Source organism: Mytilus galloprovincialis, chromosome 8, assembly GCF_965363235.1.
Source record: "Mytilus galloprovincialis chromosome 8, xbMytGall1.hap1.1, whole genome shotgun sequence".
Taxonomy (NCBI): Eukaryota; Metazoa; Mollusca; class Bivalvia; order Mytilida; family Mytilidae; genus Mytilus; species Mytilus galloprovincialis.
In genome coordinates this window covers 95014211-95026464 of record NC_134845.1, presented here as the reverse complement: position 1 = coordinate 95026464, position 12254 = coordinate 95014211, and positions in this window count along the sequence as shown.

Below are 12254 nucleotides of genomic sequence, written 5' to 3'. Positions count from 1 at the left end.
ATCCTGCGTTTCTATAGTTTGGATTTATACTTTAAACATAATCATCGGAAAATTGCGTGATGCATCAGCGTTACAAATTCAACGCAAACAGACAGCTTCGAAGTCAATGAAAAAGTAATAGAGGTTCTTGAAGCAGAATAAACAACACTTATATCTTGTGAGAGGACAAGACGTGGACGAACCATAAAAACAAGACATTTGATCGATTTCTTTAAAAATTAGCATCCTCTAGACCATTTTTTCATGATGGAGGGTGGGAGACAAGAGAAAGGGGTTGGGAGAAAGGGGAGGAGGGGCGGGAGAAAGGAGAAAGGTACCCCCTTTCTGCCCCCTCTATTATATTAAATTCACATACTAAAGACCAACAGTCTGTAAATGCGTTTGAGAAACATCCCGTCTATAGTTTATTGTCAAATGATGGAACGATGGAATGACGAACAATGGTTAAACTACATGGTCCCAATGTTTCTCCGTAGTACATGTATCAATTTGTTTATGATCATAACATGACCAGTATTATTGAGGAACAATGTAATCCTTTCGAAGTCTGAAAATTATGGTGCAAAACATTATGTGAAAATAATGTTTTTTTCAGACCTAGTAACAAGCAGATAACAGACTAACTCAGATATAATTAGATAACGAATATCTTACGAAGGGCAAATAAAAATGTATACTTACAAATTATGTCTACAATAAATAGAAAAACATTGATCGTTATAAAATGTATAAAATAATGCAAATACAGTAAAATTAAATGATATGGACAAATGTAATGTTATTTGGAAAAAAAGATATAGAAATAAGAATGTCACATCATCTTTGAAATACTAAATTAATCAAAATTTTCCAGCACGTTTCAAGGAAAAACGTTTAACAACGATATTCATTAAATATTCTAAAAAAATTGTCTGTAATAAATCAGTGAATGGATCATGTTATCTTGAATACAGATAAATATAACTGGTTAACATTTTACAATTGTTGTGATTAAATCAGTGTAGTACTTTGGACTGTTATACAAATCTAGTCATTCTCATCAACCTTGAGGTTTGAATCATTTCCTTCTAAACCTGTTAACCTTTGCGATTACAATTTCGATATTTTCTATACAACTACAGCTCACAATTGGACGTTGTTAAACATACGATTCAACTAACAAATAAACAAATGTATTATTCAATAATGACGTAAAATGTGACATTCTGATATTAAAGACTAAAACAACAACTGAGGAAAATAAAAAGAAGTGACAATGCAAATTGATGAAAAAGATATACAGTAGCTCAACGAATATCCTCAGTCTTACTAAATCGTATTGCAAACATAAGTTCAACTGTAGTCAATCGAATCATAGGTACTTTATTAATATGATTTGCACCACGTGACTTTTGCCCTTATGATTAAATTACTTCTCTTACTCTAAGATTGTAATTATAAATTATTTCAAATTTTCGGATAATCCACTCCCTTTCCGCCATGGATTTAAGACTAATGTATTTTAGAAAACTTCCTTTGACGGATATTTACAAAAATGTTTTGTAAATCTGAGGGAAAATGCTGAAAATTTGACTTTTTTACAAAATGGGAAGGTCATCATGTTTTAAAAGAATTAGAACGTGAACTTAAGAAAGCAGGTAGTTTAAAAGTTATTAAGCTTTGAAATTCAACATACAAAGTGTTTCCCCTTAATCCTGACAAATCATGAACAATATCTTCTTGTATCTTGATTTCTGTTCTGAATTTTGCGTTTCGACGATTTGTACTACTATTATCTTCAATCAATCCTATTTCTATCTTATTTTTTAGACATAATTGTTCAAATATGACGTCATTTTTGTGCTGTTTCAGCAATTCAAATGTCTGCACGACGTAATATTGTGCCTTTTCACCACTTCATATGTGACGTCATTGTTATGACTTTTTGCGTTCAGGCCTGGACTGAGTCGGGTGTGTCTATTTTCTGTGTTGGTCTTCAATGTATTATGTATTCGGGTTTTGTTTTCTGTAATTAGTTAAGACGTCAGTTAACATGTAAATTCTTTATATTCATTTGATAAAATTTACTGTTTGCAATAGCATAAATTGTTCTATATTATAAGGATGTTTTTATTACAAGCAGAAAACCCTAGTCGTATTTGGAACAACTTTTTTTCAACTTTCGATCCTCAGAGCTGTACAACATTGTACCTTTTTTTTTGTCTTTCGAACTTTTATATCTGGGCAAAACTGATAAGTCTTGTTTGGACGAGGCGCGTTTTTGACGTAATGAATTTTAAACCTGATGCCTTTTGTTATCTATTATTCATGTGTTTCTTTGCCTATAATACGTTCTCCTAGTTGTTTGTATTGTAGTCCTGTATTATTATGTTGTCATTTTAATGTTATATTTAACAATGCCATCAAAGTGTGAGGTTTGGCATGCCACAAAACCAGGTTCAACCCACCATTTTTTTTTCTTTTAAAATGTCCTGTACCAAGTCAGGAAAATGATTTTGTTTTTTGTCCATAGATATATGAGTTTTGAACAGCGGTATACTACTGTTGCCTTTATTTAGCTATTTTATATAGTAATTATCAGTCGTTTACGCTTCCGATTTTAAAAACTAAAAAGGCTGAAAGTTTTCAAAGTTATTGTAGTCAATGATCTTTTGAACACGAATAGAACCCTAAAAATCTGTACCCGGACAAATTGTTGATACAGCATATGAATTGGCATATTTGCCTTTTTGATTTAGAGGCATATAAAATGCTAATGTTATTATGATAAGATAAAATGGCCATTATGCAAATAAGCAAAATACCCCAAATTTTGCCATATGTTCCGCCTTCTAAAGTCAGTAGCTTACTCGGTTATGACAAAGGATGCAATGCCTCTATAAAAAGATTATTTAGACAAAATTACGTTAATGTCATCAAATCAATATATGTCAGTACATCGCCGGCAGTAATACTATTCTCAGTGATTTAAAGAGCTTTTTCTCTCTTCATTTCCTGTGACATAATATACAAAATTGATGCCTCATTTATTGTGTTTATCGTCCTATCAATGTGTGGTTTAAGATATGTAGGACAAACGGGGTTTAAGATATGTAGGACCGACCGGGGTTTAAGATATGTAGGACTAACGGGTTTTTGTTAAGATATGTAGGACTAACGGGGTTTGTGTTAAGATATGTAGGACCAACGGGGTTTGTGTTAAGATATGAAGGACCAACGGGGTTTAAGATATGTATGACCAACAGGGTTTAAAATATGTAGGACCAACCGGGTTTTGTTAAGATATGTAGGACCAAGGGGGTTTTGTTTAGACATGTAGGACCAACGGGGTTTTGTTTAGCGAACGTTTTAAATTGTGTATCATCCGAAGAAAACAAGAAGGCACGAAAACAAAACTCAATTTAGAAATACCAACCAATCAAATCGTTCAGAAAAATTAACGACTATGAAATTAATGAACTAAAATCAAATCAGCTTTTTAACTAGTTTCCTAGGTCTACACGAAGAAATATTAGGGATATTCGAATATCACATTTTGAAAATAATTTAGAAATTAAGAAAGTGTTTTTTTTTTCTATATCTTTTTCTTCTTCATCGATTGACAGACATTATACATATTAATAGATGGTTTCACACAATAAATTCTTATGTAAGCCAAACTCAACAGTATTTACAATCCATGAACGCCGACCACTACGAAGACACCATAATTTACACGTTATTTTGTGATAAAATTGGTTGCAATAAAAAAGTAAAAAATAGTATTACAGTATAAGATGCTTAATTAAAGCGTTAAATTGTTTGTGTTGATTAACAGTTTTGTATTATTAACATCAGAGACATATATAATACATAATTGTATTATGCAGGTTATATGTCTCAGTCAAGATAACTTTCCTCCTTCGGAAATGGTAATTTTCCGCCATTGGAGTTTTGAACATTATCTACTTTAGAAAAGGTTGTTTTTCATAAAATTAAAAGAATGTCGTATAAATCATATCAAAATTGTGTTCTCATTGTTAAAAACTAACAAACATTAATCTCCTTTTTATTAGAAATTACACTATTTTATTTGAAATCAGTTATTTCTAACAACATGAACAACTCGAGATAAGTCTTATAATAAGAATTAAAATACTTAAACTTTTATTCTTTTGTGGAAAAAGAATGCAGTTATTGCTTTATTTTGATATAAATTATTTACCGCTATATGATTTCAGTACTTTTTGTTCGTCAGGATTGGTTGTTCTTCTTAAATTATGTTTACTGTAAGAAAAAGGTGTTTAATTTTTGTACGCGTTGCGTAAAATGCAAATATTTCTTCTCATATTTGAAAATATTGTAACTTCATATGCAATCAGTTGTTATAAATTCCTTTTTATGACTAATTTTGTAAAAAAACGTGAATATTTGAGGGATCAGTATCTGTTTACTTTTGATTTTGTTGAACCAGAATGCAATCATTTTTTTATTTGAATGGAAATTATTGACCACAACTTAAATTTTTTACTGTATATAGTTTAGAATTGGTAGTTTTTTTCATAAAATTAAAAGAAAATCAGAGAAATTATACTTACATTTTATTCGCGTTATTTAAAATACCCAAAATCACTTTTTTTTTAAATGATACAATTTTATTTGAATTTAATTAGAATAGGATATAATAAGATTTGAAATACTTTAACTTTTATTTTTGTGGAATAGGAATGCAGATATTACCTTATTTTGATACAAATTATTAACCGCCAAATAATTTCAGTACTTTTTGTACATTCTGATTGCCTGTTCTTCATAAAAGAGGGACGAAAGATACGAAAGGGACATTCAAACTCATAAATCTAAAACAAACTGACAACGCCATGGCTAAAAATGAAAAAAACAAACAGAAAAACAATAGTAAACATGACACAACATAGAAAACTAAAGAATAAACAACACGAACCCCACCAAAAACTAGGAGTGATCTCAGGTGCTCCGGAAGGGTAAGCAGATCCTGCTCCACATGTGACACCCGTCGTGTTGCTTATGTGATTACAAAATTTTAATCCGGTAAATAGTCTAATTCGGTAGCTAACTTCTAATCTTTCTTCTTAAGAAGTTCCTGCATGAAGTCAGCCTCATAATAATAAAGAAACAAGTCGGTAGGTAGAGGGGCACAGTTTGTTCCCATTGGAATGCTGACAGTCTGTTGAAAAACAGGTCCTCCGAACGTAACAAATATGTTGTCAATCAAGAAATCAAGCATCTTGATAATATCAGTTTCAGAGAATTTTTTGTTTGAATCAGAGTGATTCTTTACAAAGTAGGATTTATCCCTCCCTTAGACAAGATACTTGTATCTACGTTGTCCATTCTTTTTTATGAATCAAAGTAATACCAACTCTTTCAATTTGTCTTTTAGTTTGGAATGTGGAATATTTGTGTAAAGAGTAGAACAGTCAAATGATTTAATACTGTTACAAGATGAAAGAGGGTTAGATTGTATGTACTTTAAAAGATCTTTGGAATTTTTAAGTATCATAGTATATGCTTACTGTAAGGAAAATGATACTAAATTTTTGTACGCTTTACCTTAAATGCAAATATTTCTTCATTTTACTGAAATTATTGACCGCCATTGGATTGTTGTACTCTAAAGGTTTTTTTTTTCATATAATTAAAGGAATGTCAGAGAAATCATACAAATATTTGATTCTCAATTGTGTAAAATAACCAAAATCATTTATTTTTTTTATTAAAAACGATACTATTTTATTTGAAATCAGTTATTTTTTTCAAATCTCAAGACAAGTCTTTTCATAAGATTCGAGATATGATAAGAATTAGAATACTTAAACTTTTATTTTTTTTTTGGAATAAGAATGCAGTTATTGCTTTATTTTGATATAAATTATCAACCGCTATATGATTCCATTGCTTTTTGTTCATCAGGATTGGTTGTTCTTCATGAATTATGTTTACTCTAAGGAAAAAGATGTTAAATTGTTGTACGCGTTGCGTAAAATGCAAATATTTCTTCTCATATTTGAAAATATTGTAACTTCAATTGCAATCAGTTGCTTTAAATTCCTTTTTATGACTAACTTTGTATACAATGTGAATATTTGAAGGATAAGTATCTGTTTACTTTTGATTTTGTTGAACCAGAATGCAATCATTTCTTCGTTTGAATGGAAATTATTGACCACAATTTGATTTTTTTACTGTATATAGTTTAAAATTGGTAGTTTTTTCATAAAATTAAAAGAATGTCTTAAAAATCATACTAAAATTTTATTCGCATTATTTAAAATATCCAAAATTGTTCTTCTTTTTATTAAAAATGATACTATTTATTTGAAATCAGTTATTTTTAACATCTCGAGACAAGTCTTTTAATCAGAATTGAGATATAATGAGAATTAAAAAGCTGAAACTCGTTTTTTTTGTCGAATAAGAATGGAATTAATACTTTATTTTGATACAAATTATTAACCGCCATATGATTTCAGTACTTTCTGTTCGTCAGGAATGGTTGTTCTTCATAAATTATGTTTACTCTAAGGAAAAAGATCCAAATTTTTGAACGCGTTGCCTAAAAGGCAAAAATTTCTTCTCATATTTGAAAATATTGTAGCTTCAATGCAATGAGTTGTTATAAATTTATTTCATATGTAGGTTCTTTGTACAAAATGTGAATAATTTAAGAATAAATCTGCTTAAAGGTTTGGTTTTGTTGAACAAATATGAAATTATTCTTCATTTTCATGGAATATATTGACCGCCTTTGGATTTTTGTACTTTTAATTGTTTAAGAATGGTTATTTTGTAACTAAGGCAAAACACACTATCAGTAAAATATAATGTAATGTTGTTTGCATTGCTCAAAATTACTCATAGTTTTTTGTTTAAATAAAACAAGCATTTTTTTGTAATTTGTTGTTTTAAAGGCTTCGATTGTGACAAAAATATAGAAAGGCCGTGATTGTGATAAAAAAAAAAATAACAGAATTTTATGATGATAAGGATACAAAAATTTAAAATATTGAAAACAATAGACTAACATTTTCAATAACTGATCCTTTCATTTCGTTTTCCCCGAGTATTTTTTGAAAATGATAAAATCAAAATCGCGATAATAAGACACCGTTTTAGAACTCGCCGGGTTTGAAATATTATAACCTAAATGAAAACGGAAAAGACCATTATTTAATGATGATATTTTAATTTAGGTTTTATCTGTACATTTCTTTTCGTATTTCACGGGTCGCCATTTTAATTAAATTAAACGAAACTAAGATTCAGTAATATTTATTAGTTTGTCATGTGAAGTATTAAAGTTCAATCCGTCAGCAAGGTCGATCGGTACTATCCGTCCGATCAGTCCGATCAGTCAATTACTTTTACAATAAGTCTGACGGATTGCTGACGCGAGTTTGACGCGAACTTGACTGATCGGTGACTGATCGATGACCGCTGTTTGAACGCTAAAACAGTCACGCCTAAGATTCTTATAGAATATGATGCTTATACTTACGAAGGTTCTTCTCTGAAACAAAATCAATATGATGAAAAATTAAACTGCATCAAATTATAATATATTAAAACATAATGAATAAAAATGAATAAATTTTTCATAGTTTTTGCCACTCACAACTAAGAACAAAATGAATTGTAATACTACAGTATACGTTACAGTAAATGATAAACTATGTCTTGCATCTATGATCAGTCCCTGGGGTGTCCACTCTTTATATACAAGATGATAGGACATGCCGCTGGAATAGGTAACTTTTTCAAGCTTGTTAATATGTGAACAGGTTGGAAAAACTATTATGAATAACAATATACGTTGAACCACAAACGTCAAAATCATTCAATCGCGTAGTGAAATTAACTATTTTTGGATTCTTATAAATTCTATATATTACTTTTGGACTAGTTTAAATCTCGGTCTATTTCTTAAATTTATTCTTACATACTTTTGATTTTTTAACCCTGTATGCTAACATTCCCAGGAAAAATTTAAAAATTGTTTGTACGCACATTGAACGACAAATTTATGTGACGTATAAAATTTTCTGACGTCAGACACTCAAATCAATAAATGTGTTCGTAGATAGTAGATGTTTTTTTGTTCTGTTTTTTGTTCCTTTTAAAATTGTTAAACGATGATGACTGATGTACCCATATTTTGACTATTATATTTATTGTGTCTGTTTATTTAACGCATCAATGTAAAAATATCGGAAATTGATGAGACTGTCATTAAAATGAGAGGGTTAGCGCTATAGAACCAGGTTTAATCCACCATTTTCTACATTTGAAAATGCCTGTACCAAGTCAGGAATATGACAGTTCTTGTCCATTCGTTTTTGATGCGTTTTGTTATTTGATTTTCCATGTGATTATGGACTTTCCCAATTGATCTTCCTCTAAGTTCAGTATTTTTGTGATTTTACTTTTTAGAAATATATGATAATGTCAATGAAATTCCCATAACTTCGTCTTTCATCTTTATTGGTGTTCCTGACTGTATTTAATCAACCATTATTTTGGCACTTTGGTTTCCCACTGTCACATTATACACCAAGTAAAACCCAAACAATATGGGAAAAGGTAACATTTTTACCTACACAGTATATGAAAAGGTTACATGTTTACCTACTAAGTATATGAAAAGGTAACATTTTTGCCTACTCAGTATATAAAAAGGTAACATTTTTACCTACTCAGTATTTGGAAAGGTTTTTGTTTTAACGTGGATAATATACTTTATTGCACTCTATTGCTGTTGACTATTTACTTAGTGTACCGCATTGCACTAAGTATCCCTGATATATTAGGTATTTGGAAAGGTAACATTTTTACAAAAATGTACCTACTCAGTATATAAAAAGGTAACATTTTACCTACTCAGTATATGAAAAGGTAACATTTTTACCTACTCAGTATATGAAAAGGTATCATTTTTACCTACTCAGTGTATAAAAAAAGTAACATTTTTACCTACTCAGTATATGAAACGGTAGCATTTTTACCTACTCAGTATATGAAAAGGTAACATTTTTACCTACTCAGTATATAAAAAAGGTAACATTTTTGCCTACTCAGTATATGAAAAGGTAACATTTTTGCCTACTCAGTATATGAAAAGGTAACATTTTTGCCTACTCAGTATATGAAAAGGTAACATTTTTACCTACTCAGTATATGAAAACGTAACATTTTTACTTACTCAGTATATTACTCAGTATATGAAAAGGTAACATTTTACCTACTCAGTATATGAAATGGTAACTTTTTTACCTACTCACTATATGAAAAGGTAACCTTTTTACCTACTCACTATATGAAAAGGTAACATTTTTGCCTACTCAGTATATGAAAAGGTAACATTTTTACATACTCACCATATGAAAAGGTAACATTTTTACCTACTCAGTATATGAAAACGTAACATTTTTACCTACTCATTAAATGAAAAGGTAACCTTTTTGCCTACTCAGTATATGGAAAGGTAACATTTTTACCTACTCAGTATATGAAAAGGTAACAGTTTTACCTACTCTGTATGTGAAAAGGTAACATTTTTACCCACTCAGTATATCTTGTATATGAAAAGGTAACATTTTTACCTACTCACTATTTGACAAGGTAACATTTTTACCTACTCAGTATATGAAAAGATAACATTGTTACCTACTCAGTATATGAAAAGGTAACATTTTTACCTTCTCGGTATATGAAAAGGTAATATTTTTACCTACTCAGTATATGAAAAGGCAATTTTTTTTAAAATTTAATTTATATAAAAAGGTTCAGGCAGCCGAAATCAAGCGTCATCCCTATCAACAAAGTATTGAAGTGTGCACCTGCCCCCAAGGGTCGGTCGGTCATATTGCTCCTTTAACTCCAGATCTGTTGTGAATACATTTGTGTTTATGTCAGATACTCAAATATATAAGTATGTACTGTTGTTAATAATGTTTTCGTGTACAAGTGAAAATGTTAATGCAAGATATTCTTTGTGTTCATCAGATAATCATTGTCTTTTCGTACTACGTTCGAGAACAAATTTTATGAAAAAAAACTTTTCAATATTCCAGTACAGTTCTTTGGAACAGTATTACTGTAGATATCAAAATGATAGAAACTATAGAACAGTTCAAACAAAGTTATTATAATTTCTTGTTTCTAAAATAAAAATGTAATTATCAGATAAAGTTTGTCTACTTTTAAAAAAATCAATATATATATTTGTCTTGTATATCTGACATTTACAAAATATGTTCATGAAACGATTCTGTTTCGCCATTTGTTTTTGCATAAAAAGTTGTATACATGTCAACGTATATATAATATTATTGTTACATTTTGAGTTATTCAGAGTGCATCGGGGGAGATAAGTAATGTTCTTACTGATTTTACCCTCTTTGGATAAAGTATGTATTATTATTATATTATATCACATGTATGTATCCATTCAATATGACTTTTTCAGTATATTTTTCAAGATGATAGGACATGCCGCTGGACAAAATCCCCATAATGGTCAATGTTTCTGTTTTAATGATGGAGACAAAATCCCCATGTTGTTCAATGTTTCTGTTATAATGATGGAGACAAAATCTCCATGTTGTTCAATGTTTCTGCTATAATGATGGAGACAAAATCCCCATGTTGTTCAATGTTTCTGTTATAATGATGGAGACAAAATCCCCATGTTGTTCAATGTTTCTGTTTTAATGATGGAGACAAAATCCCCATGTTGTTCAAAAATGATAGAGACACAATCCCAATGTTGTTCAATGTTTCTGTTTTAATGATGGAGACAAAATCCCCATGTTGTTCAATGTTTCTGTTATAATGATGGAGACAAAATCTCCATGTTGTTCAATGTTTCTGCTATAATGATGGAGACAAAATCCCCATGTTGTTCAATGTTTCTGTTATAATGATGGAGACAAAATCCCCATGTTGTTCAATGTTTCTGTTTTAATGATGGAGACAAAATCCCCATGTTGTTCAATAATGATAGAGACACAATCCCAATGTTGTTCAATGTTTCTGTTTTAATGATGGACACAAAATCCCCATGTTGTTCAATGTTTCTGTTATAATGATTGAGACAAAATCCCCATGTTGTTCAATGTTTCCGTTATAATGATGGAGACAAAATCTCCATGTTGTTCAATGTTTCTGCTATAATGATGGAGACAAAATCCCCATGTTGTTCAATGTTTCTGTTATAATGATGGAGACAAAATCCCCATGTTGTTCAATGTTTCTGTTTTAATGATGGAGGCAAAATCCCCATGTTGTTCAATAATGATAGAGACACAATCCCCATGTTGTTCAATGTTTCTGTTTTAATGATGGAGACAAAATCCCCATGTTGTTCAATGTTTCTCTTATAATGATGGAGACAAAATCTCCATGTTGTTCAATGTTTCTGCTATAATGATGGAGACAAAATCCCCATGTTGTTCAATGTTTCTGTTATAATGATGAAGACAAAATCCCCATGTTGTTCAATGTTTCTGTTTTAATGATGGAGACAAAATCCCCATGTTGTTCAATAATGATAGAGACACAATCCCAATGTTGTTCAATGTTTCTGTTTTAATGATGGACACAAAATCCCCATGTTGTTCAATGTTTCTGTTATAATGATGGAGACAAAATCCCCATGTTGTTCAATGTTTCCGTTATAATGATAGAGACAAAATCCCCATGTTGTTCTATGTTTCTGTTATAATGATGGACACAAAATTCCCATGTTGTTCAATGTTTCTGTTATAATGATGGACACAAAATCCCGATGTTGTTCAATGTTTCTGTTATAATGATGGAGACAAAATCCCCATGTTGTTCAATGTTTCTGTTATAATGATGGACACAAAATTCCCATGTTGTTCAATGTTTCTGTTATAATGATGGACACAAAATCCCCATGTTGTTCAATGTTTCTGTTATAATGATGGAGACAAAATCTCCATGTTAGTCAATTTTTCCGTTATAATGATAGAGACAAAATCCCCATGTTGTTCAATGTTTCTGTTATAATGATGGAGACAAACTCCCCATGTTGTTCAATGTTTCCGTTATAATGATGGAGACAAAATCCCCTTGTTGTTCAATGTTTCCGTTATAATGATGGAGACAAAATCCCCATGTTGTTCATTGTTTCTGTTATAATGATAGAGACAAAATCCCCATGTTGTTCAATGTTTCTGTTATAATGATAGAGACAAAATCCCCATGTTGTTCAA